At 35.2% G+C, this 9,914-nt stretch overlaps 2 long non-coding RNA genes across 2 annotated transcripts; one reads left to right on the top strand and one right to left on the bottom strand.

The window, feature by feature from the left end:
- Positions 1 to 926: 926 nt before the first annotated feature.
- On the bottom strand, positions 927 to 1,493 carry LOC109534181. Its single transcript, XR_002171607.2, has 2 exons — positions 1,252 to 1,493; positions 927 to 1,194 (listed from the first exon to the last, which is right to left on the bottom strand). It is a non-coding gene; the product is annotated as an uncharacterized LOC109534181 (long non-coding RNA).
- Positions 1,494 to 5,461: 3,968 nt separating this feature from the next.
- Positions 5,462 to 8,589, top strand: LOC125502478. Its single transcript, XR_007280230.1, has 2 exons — positions 5,462 to 7,945; positions 8,210 to 8,589. It is a non-coding gene; the product is annotated as an uncharacterized LOC125502478 (long non-coding RNA).
- Positions 8,590 to 9,914: the final 1,325 nt, after the last annotated feature.

Below are 9,914 nucleotides of genomic sequence, written 5' to 3'. Positions count from 1 at the left end.
AAACATATCTACGCGTAGATCATGATGTTCTGTTAGAATCGCTGAAAACTGTTTTCCAAAATTCGCAGCGGGTAGTGTACAGCATCGATTTCTGTGGAACCCAGTAGCTGTCAAAACTTTCACATTTTTACGAATAACTCGGAAATCGTAAATTTTTCAGGTAAAACGTTTGACACAAACTTAACTTAAATTTTGACAAATCTGAAAATGAATGAAAAAAGGGGCGGTTCCATTTAAAAAACCAAAGTTGGTAACTACCACACGTTTATGATACACCCCGTATATTGGAAAGTAATTTTAGAATGTGGACCTTTTAAACATGAAAAACTTTCGTAGGACGTATTTTCTTGTAAAGTTCATATTTACTGAGATATCGCACTTTGACGCACTAATGAGCAACCCTGTATATAGTACTTGGAATAGTTTGTCTGACTGAAAGAGTATTGTGTTTTACGTGCCAGACTTATAAAAGTTCATCACAATGTCAAATATTGTTGTTGGGAACATAAGATGAGTAGTTTCAAGTAAACGAAGGAAATGTTGCAAAACTGATTCGGTTCAGATTCAATTAAACGGAAAAAACCGTCTGAGAAATAAGTAGACATTTTTTTTAAATTTTTGTCCCAGGGACCTAATTAATTTAATGAGAGCATTTTGTCTTTTTCGAATTGTCTATTCATTTCCTTGGATGCTTTTTATTAGGTGAATACCAATATGCAGGTGTTCTAATTACGTGAAGTGTTTTCGTTATCAACATTTTTTTTATAAATTATTATTGATCAAGAACTGTCTGTGGTTGGTTTAAGAAAAATGACACAAAATATTAAAAAACTGCTTATCTATCCAAGCCCTATCACTGATAATACTTGTAAATACGTAATGTCCCACTTCATCCCCTTGACTGAAATAATAATATAGCGAAACAATAATGATCGCATCAAATTTATTTGCTTAAGAAACGCATAACAAGTTATTTGATCTGATAATTTGATGTCCTAATCCGTTTCACCTCGCAAACCTTTTTGAACCGTTTAACAGTTGTGTTTTTGTTGTCCGTCCCTCTTCCTGCGTCTTCTGATTGGGGCTTTTCTGGCCATATTGATATAAGGCGATCGGTCTCTTTCGCTCATCATTTTCCATAACTTTCCTGCCGTCTTTGCGATCTCTGTCACCGGTATGCCCCTTGTGGATTTTCTGCAGAAGCGCAGAAAATTCAGAAAAGGATTTCTAGTAATTTTTCCACATTTGTACCGTTTCAGGGGTCTGCGTTTACTGCGTGCCCGTCTCTTCGACTGTTTCGATTTGATTTCTTTTGGTAATGGCATCGTGAATTTTGACTAATGCTGACATTCAATTTGGAATTGCGATTTTTAACCTGAATTTGTGACGTTCATATACAGAGTCAAATTAATTTCACTTGATTTTGGAAAAAAGTACCATGCGAATGCGGAAAGCAACTAGGTATTTTTTTATTTTGAAAAGCTGAAGTTGATGAAAAAGAGTGAGGATATGACCCGTAAGAAGTCAGTTTTATTTAAAAATTTATATATTTTGCTTCTCTACATGCATTAAGACAATTTTTGTTGTTGCTCACCAACAGCAGCAAAACTGAATCAGATATGAAACAGTTCGGATTTGAAAAAAATATATACATATTTGAAATTTACCTTGGAAATATCATCCAAAATTGGAAATACAATTGAAAAATAATCAAATTACACCACATCCTCAACCAGGGACCCGGACCGGAACCGATATGGACCCAAAACCGGAACGAAACCGTTTTTTTTTTTGGACCGGAACCGTAACGGAACCCATATTTGATATTAACACACTGTTAGGTGCTGAACCGGAACCGAAATATTTTATTTCGGTTTTTTCGGTTCTGCTTGTAACGTTTGAAAGAAATTACTATACATTTTACAAGCAAATGAAAAATAATTCTTGCTGGGATATTTTTGGACCCTCGGTATAAGGTAGTTTTAGATGACAATCAAGTAGAAAGAGCAAAAGCACATTTAAAGTCGTTCTGGACTAGACTGATATTCTACCATACAACCAGCCGAAGTACCGTATGAAGCAGTGGATCGTTTGCGCATCTTTTATCTTGTATAATACAACAAACAAGGAAAAAAGATAGTGAGATTCCTAATTAGAGTATCTTCGTCCTCGCTCGTTGTTATAAATAGATTTTGGAACCGAAATGAACCGAAAAAAAAACAGAACCGGAACTGAACCGAATTGGAAATTATTTTCTAAACCGGAACCGTAACGGAACCAAAATTTTAAATTTGGCCTTGAACCGAAACCGGAACGGAACAGTTATTTCGTTTCGGTCCGGGTCCTTGTCCTCAACCCAAACAAATTATACAATCGGTCTTCAAATATATACAAGGTGATTCATAAACAGTGCACCAAAATGGCCGGCAGTTAACAAACCTTCTTCTCTCCACGCCTTCTCCAGATGTGACTGAACAACGATGGAAACTGTTGCTGGCTGCCCATCGGCCAAAAGCATGTTGGAGATTTTGTTCTTTGATTGCAAGCCATTGCGTCGTAGATACGAGCAGTTAGTACGCAATAGTACGTCGTGTTTTGGTAACCACCACTGCACGGTACTGAACAATGTTCAACGATTAGAAAGGGACATTTTCAACAAACGAGTTTGAAATTTAAATAGGGGTTTAAAAAAATAAAAAATCCCAAAAAAAAAATTGTGGATGGCAAGGTAAGAAGGCACTTTTGGATCTTCAAGTTACCGCAGATGTTTCTCCAACAATTCAATCGGGACATCCTTCAATGTTGCAAATTTGCTTCACCATTTTCTCGGAGCTGCTACAATGGGCATCATCGATGGACATGTTTTCATCCACACACTTTGCCGATCGCGTTTGAGTCCTCCTCCGCAAGTTTGGGAACACTGAGAGCAAGTCGGGATTTCGTTCAGATAAATAAAGAAATAAGTTATTTGTGAATCGAATCAGATGTCGAACCAGAAGAACGAGAATAAAATACCAAATCTCGCTTTTTAGATGCAGGTTTTAGAGCTCCATTTTTAATCGGTGAAAATAATCATCACCTCCAGCTTCTAGAAAAGGAATAATTCTATTTGAAGGTAAATTAAGTGATAGTGATCCAGTTTTCCTAGCAGAAACTCTATAAACCAATGAAGGGCTGAATAAGCATGCAAGTATATTTAAAAAATCTCTCATCAAGAAAGTTCAGGCTGTTCAAGATTGGTGAAACAATTGCAATCCATTTTGCAGGATATTGTTCAACAATCAATCGTTGGCAACCAATCAAAGTTTGGTTGCCAACGATGTCTTTGTCCGCTTAGCAATTGCTGATGCTAATTTTTAAATATTTATTTTGGCCAAAGGTGATTCGATAGCAACCAGACGTTTTCATTGCTCCATAGGGAAAGATTTGATCTGTAACTTGCAGAAATATAATCGAAATAATTTGAATTTCATTTTGATTTTGAAAAATGATTTGAATTTTCAAATTTGGCGACGTGTAACACATTTTTTCACCAATTCATATTGAAGGCTATTTAAAAAAATGCTTTCAAACAAGATTTTTACATCCATGATTTGATCTTTATTGGATACAGAAATATTGATTAAAGAAGAGAATAATTCTTGGAATAGTTCGTTGTGTATTTTTGTGAAAATATAGAAAAATAAACAAAAAATGACTTTGAAATTCAGTAGACGCGTTTGAAGAATCTCTTTTGGCTATAAAATCGTCATTTTGTCAGTAGCGTACGTATAGGAGCATAGCAGATTTTCAAGGAAAAAACGAACACTCCATAATTTTTTACATCAAAAAGTGATTCTCAGATTTTTCGTTAAATTTGGTTGAAAAAAGGATTTTTTCAATTTTCCTGTCCGATACACTGCTCTTGATTGAAAATGCAGCAGATATCCGGTTTTGGTCAAAAGTTTTTAGGGCACAGTTGCAAACTAAATTTTTCACTCAAAAACCATGCATAAATTGGAAAATCTAAATTGAACCTTTTCTTTGAAATTGAATGAAAACATCAAAACTCTTGTCGTTTAACGCAACAGAAAGAACAAAAAATGCACATTTTTTCTTTCAAATATTCTGCTATGTGCCCCGTACAAAATTGAAGAAATATTGAGAAAAATACGAATACGTTTAAAAAAACCTTTCTTTCGGAAGTTGAGGATGTTCTATATCAAGAAAAGATAGGTAAAAGCATTCCTATTCTATTCCTAAACGGCTGAAAATATGTGAACGAGATTTAGGATGCGAAAATTGCCATAGAAAAATTACACTGTGCAAAAAAACAGCATTTTTATTTTGTCAGTAGCGATGGTTTTTCCATAAGATAAAAATTATTATTATCTTATACTTCAACATACATGTCTCAAGTGCACATTGGCTCTAGCTAGATAATCTACATATAAAAACGGGGAATTGGGATCTAAGAAAGTTCAACTTCAAGCTCTAGTTTGTCCAAAATAATCTTCAAAAATATGGAAATTATAAAAGAACATTTGAAGCGATCAATAGAATTATCGCAAATATTAAAATTGGTTAAATACCGGGCTATTAATAAGGTCCCGTTGCTTCATTCTCTTTCCTGCCCATCTCCGAAAACAATATAAAAGGAAATAATAGATGTCTTTTTTATAGCGAGTAACTTGGAGTGAACTCCAATTATAAATGCACCCATCAGTAGCGCGAATTATTTCCTGCGTAAAACTCGCTATTATTTCGAGTTATTTATCCAACGAAAAAACATATTCGGATAATGGCTGTTTCCAAATTAATACCTAATCCTTCTTTCTCCTATAAACTCCTTCCCAATCCCAAAAATAACTCAAACATGGAGGTTAAAAAATAGCGCAATTCAAAGGAAATTTTAAAAGGATGCAGATTTTTTAAAAAACATACTTTTTAATTTATTATATTTATTCTAGATGATTTTTTACGTGATTAACAATGAAACTTTATTATGAGTTTTTATCAAATTAATATTCCTCCACCGCATTATCCAAAAATATAATTTGCAAACCATGAAGGTTTCGCCTTATTGTCAAAGAAAATAATGTTTTTTAGCTTGGTATGTTGAAATCAATGTTTCCCGGAAATGTTTTAAATGCGTAAATAATTATCCAAGAAATTGCAAAAAGTCTATGCAGCAATAAAGAGAAAATTCCGAAGTCCAAAAATACTAATTTTAGCTGCTCCGTCTTATTGCCATTCATTATTGAACCAAGCAATCACAATCATTATTTTCTATTGTTAATTTCATTTGTTTCGAAACAGATACGTTATCGATGCATACGTTTTGGAGAAAAGTATTTACTCTTAGCTTTACATTACGCGGTTTTTTAAAATAACATTTTAATTGTTTTGTGGAAGTGTTTTCTTAATCTTGCTCAACTTTATATTTATTTAGCCGTTCCATTAGCCGAGCGACTAACAGGTCGACAGTTCGAACGCAATAATGTGTAATTGCCTTTTTTCCAGAGTAAAAACTTCAGTTTATTCACGTTGTAAGGTTTGAAAGAAGACTTTGAAAGAAGTCTTTTTGCCTCTTTGGTGACGACGCGGAGCTATATTGAGGAGCAGGAATTGTTGGAAAGTGGTGAATGATGCAAAAATCGTGCGATTTGCATGGGGTGAAACAGTGTCGTTAGAAATACATTTTCTACCATAATTTAGTGTAGCTCAAGAAAGAGTTAAAATTAAATCATTACTAGTGCTTTTCTCCTCTAGTTCTGACGAGGTCAGCTTCGTTAAAAATCAGTGAGGCTCTAGCAAGTATTTATTTTCATTGCTGAAGAGTTCGGACTGCGCCAGGAAATTTGGTGAATAACTGCATTGTTCTATTCTTTAAGGCGAACTAGAACTATTTGAACCGTAAGACCACACAGTTTATCCCAGTTTATGCCGACTTGCTTGCGAATATGGATGTGTTATTATTTACTCATGAAATAGAAAAAAGGCCTTTAGGTGAATATCTGCAATGCAATCATAATGGGATTTAAAAAAATCCAGGCCAAACGCAATGAAAACGAAATTTTTAAGCAGCGCTAGAGAATTCAAAAATACTTAATACAGTTGTCCACCATTCGTAAAATAAAGAAACTTCAGTAAGCAGAATTTCAATATTTTATCAATATTGAAGTACACGAATAATTCTAATATGCTCGCAAAAGACAATGAGGAAAAATGCAAAAAGAAATTTGACCATAAAGTCCCGAATATTTTTAAGGAGCTTTCGCTAGTAGACTTTTCCTTCACAGCCAGACACAACTGGGTCAACTAAAAACATTAACAAACGTTCTTAATATAAAAGTGTGTAAACATGAAAGTGAATCCTAAAGACTCTAAATAGAATCAAGCGTTTAAATCGTGAGGTCTGAAGTTTTCACGATATGTGAATAAGACTTCGGTATGCAGATTTTTAATTCTATTAGCGAAAATCTCAGCAAATTCTAATATTTTATATACGTTGACTTTTTGCTTGTACAGTTCAACAGCTTAGAACACACTAAAACGGAAACACAAAGCGAAATTATTGATATCCATAAAAGCGATTTAAAAATTAAAGCGCCGGCATCCTGCAAGCTTAGATTATTTCATCTCAACCGCTTGTGATCGAAAACGTTGTGGCGAACTCTATAGCCACTTCTCAAGTAGCAGCTCCAACTGAAACGCTAGTTATATCTCACCGACTAAAATCTGCGGCGTTTCGATTCAGATAGAACTTCCATCTATGTACTGTATCCGGCGTCTAAGGCAGGGCCTACCTAAGCCTTACTGACGTCCAATAGGTGGGCCCGGGACGAAGAACATGGTGCTTCAACGCGCGCCAGAATGTTTTCAAAATTCGTAAAAACGAAGTGCAGACAATATGAGCAAAACAAAAAGAAAACAAATAATTTAGAAGATGGGGGGATTCTAAACTCACAGTTACTAAAACAAATAATCTTGCAAATTCTACGCTTTTAATGAGAACCGTCTAAAAAGGCAAAAAAATTAAAAGAAGAACAAGAAACTAACAAATAAGGTATCGAACGGTTTAAATTGTGCTTCCGGATTTTTATAACTTATACTACATAACCACCATTGGAATATTAATGCATTTTTTTTATAACAAAAAAAAATTGCCAATTCTAATGCAATTCTAAATACTACATACTCGGCTTTCGCCTTGTATTAAATTATAAATAAAAACTGCTAGCAAAGTTCCAACCCCGCAACTAAAATCGACCCGTAGAATAAAGAATAACGTACCGATTTACGTTACTGCTAAATTTTTATTAAATCTGGGTCAATCGTGCTGAATGCGCTCGTTTGAACATCCGCGCAACACTCCTCTTCCCCCTAGTCCTGCTAATAGAAGCAGTGGTCTAAATGAAGATTTCGCTGCATTTAGTTCAGCGCCATCCGCGTTTTTGAGCAAAATGTTTTGTTTCTAGTTGCACGGCAATCTGTATTTCCTCCGGTTGTTGTCCAGTAGCTTGAAAGGGCCGGGGTTGACAGTGGTTTGGTGAGAATGTGCTGGAGCTTTTTGGGGGGCAGAGTGGTCTAGAGTGGAAGGGTGAGGTGTAAGATTGGGAAAGGCTGTCCGCAGGGATCTGGTCTAGGCCCCATTCTATGGCTCATGGTCATGAAGTGGCAATGCATCCGACTCCCGAGTTAAGAAGCAGCTGGAAGCATGCTTCTTAACTCGGCTTCTACTTCTTAGACGCGCAAGCGCAATCAGCCAGGACTGGTGCGGACGGTTAAGAAAAAAATTTCTGCCCCCGATTGGGGTGGGAGTGGTGCAAACATGGCCCTAAGGCTTCAGCTGGTGGGCTGCCGAGAGGCGTAAGTCCTTTCTGTGAGATCGTGCAAAACTGTTTGAACCAATTGCGATGCGCACTCTCGATTGTTTAACTATTAGTAATTAATTTTAATATGTGTAAGTAGCTAGGATTTTATTTATGCTTTAATACTATTGGATATCGTACATTGTAACAATTAAGATATGAATAGAGTTGAACTGAAAAAGTAATTTGTATTTTCTGTTTGTTAGCAATTCTGTTTTCATGTATTGCTGATTTGCTGTCTACCATGGCAATTGTCTTCAATTTAATTAATGTAAAAACATTTTAAAATAATTTTTACAAAGTACAAAACTCAATGAAAAAAATGTTTTATACTGATTTTTTGTCACTTTTTTCAGGTGCCGCCACTGTTCCCTGACCGAAAGAGTCTATTGAAAAAAAATGTAGTTAATTAAATTTACGACAGAACACAGGAAACAGCTTTTGTGTAAAGTAACACGGTTGCCTAATTTATTACTTAGCCACCGGAAAAATCAGTGTTTCTAAATTTTGTCTATACAATGAACATTCCTCCACAGCCGCTGCAAGAAAATGCCGTTGGTTTTATAAGTTTGCGTTGGAACAGTGTAGGTTCCTTTACATAGTTTAGGTAAAAACTTGGGAAGAAATAATAATTTTTTGGTAAAAAATAGATCGAGTTATCCAATAAAACTAGTTTTAAAAATGGAAAAATTCTGAATGTATTAAAAAACGCCTGAAGTAAAATGTAATAAATTTATCAACAGGGTTTAATTGTTCACATCCGCTCATCTACGACAGCACATATCAGCTAACTACGAATACATTTTATCATTTATGTATATCATCTCAACATTCTCCTCTCTAATCATTTTTTTTATTAAACCTAATTTATCTGATATTTAGTGTTCAGAAACCGAATAGTAGATATTGATTAGGTGACAAGCAGGGGCGGATCCAGCTTTCAAGTCGGGGGGGGGGCATGTATTAGAAATTCAGTTTTCTTTTGAATTAGAAATTCTTATGAAATTAGAAACACTATCGTTAGTAGGTATAAACCCAGCACAACCAGGTTGGCCATGACATGACATTGGTATCGTTAGATAGAGAATTGAAAATGAAAATTCGATTCAGTCATAACAACATGAGTCTAGAAATTCGAGTAGTTTTGAACCAGAAACCGAAATTTGAATATCAGATAGTTAGGTGTAAAATTAGGCCAAAATGTTAGGTTTTCGGTCCCGTTCTTGCTCATTTCTCGGAAGCGAAATGTGGAAGAACGCTCATTTGTACATCATTCCAGAGAGAAGTAAATGGCCTTTTTAGAAAGTGAACCATCGATAAGGAAATGTTGGCAGTTTTCCCAAAAAACTGTTGATTTCAAGAAGTTTTAGATTTGTACGTGTTTTTTGAGTTGCAAAATCGACTCAAACATGACGCTACTTTTTTCGAAGTTTCTCAAAAACCATTTCAGCCACAGAACTTGTTTTGGGATCGTTGAATAGAGAATTAAAAACTCGATTCATTCAGATTTGAATATCTTACATAGAGCAGCGATGGATCCAGCTTTCGAGTCTAAGGGGGTCATATTTGCAGGCAGTTTTTTTAAGAACGCACTTTTGCTTTCAACCCCTGCAAATCAATAGTGCCAAACTCACTAATGTAATTTTTAAAAGGGTTTTTCAAACGGATAAATTCACCCGCAATTGCCATTGTTACAACAACAAATGACCCAGTAACTTATCAACTGGGAAGTTAAACTAATCTAATTGCGAGACTTTTAGCGTAGAAATACTCTGACGCATGTGGATATATCCATGTTGTCGTTTCCTAATAACAAAAATATACACGTGATAAACTTGACACTACATATAGTGAAGAAGTGTTGTATTTTTTCCCGTTTGTAAAGTGGCTTATTTAACCTTAGAGACCTTCAAAAAGTCAGCGTAGATTGTTATTAGGAAGCGAATGGGCTTGTTTTGCTTTATTAAACGATGTTATGCGAATCTAAATTGACGCACTTGTACGAAGATAAAGTGATAATAAATATATGATGTTTGTGGCTATTTTAATGCTGCAAGGCTG

This window comes from Dendroctonus ponderosae, unplaced genomic scaffold (genome assembly GCF_020466585.1).
Source record: "Dendroctonus ponderosae isolate FM_Combo_2020 unplaced genomic scaffold, Dpon_F_20191213v2 Dpon_F_20191213_1, whole genome shotgun sequence".
NCBI classification, from domain to species: Eukaryota; Metazoa; Arthropoda; class Insecta; order Coleoptera; family Curculionidae; genus Dendroctonus; species Dendroctonus ponderosae.
This window is presented reverse-complemented; position numbering and strand designations above follow the sequence as displayed.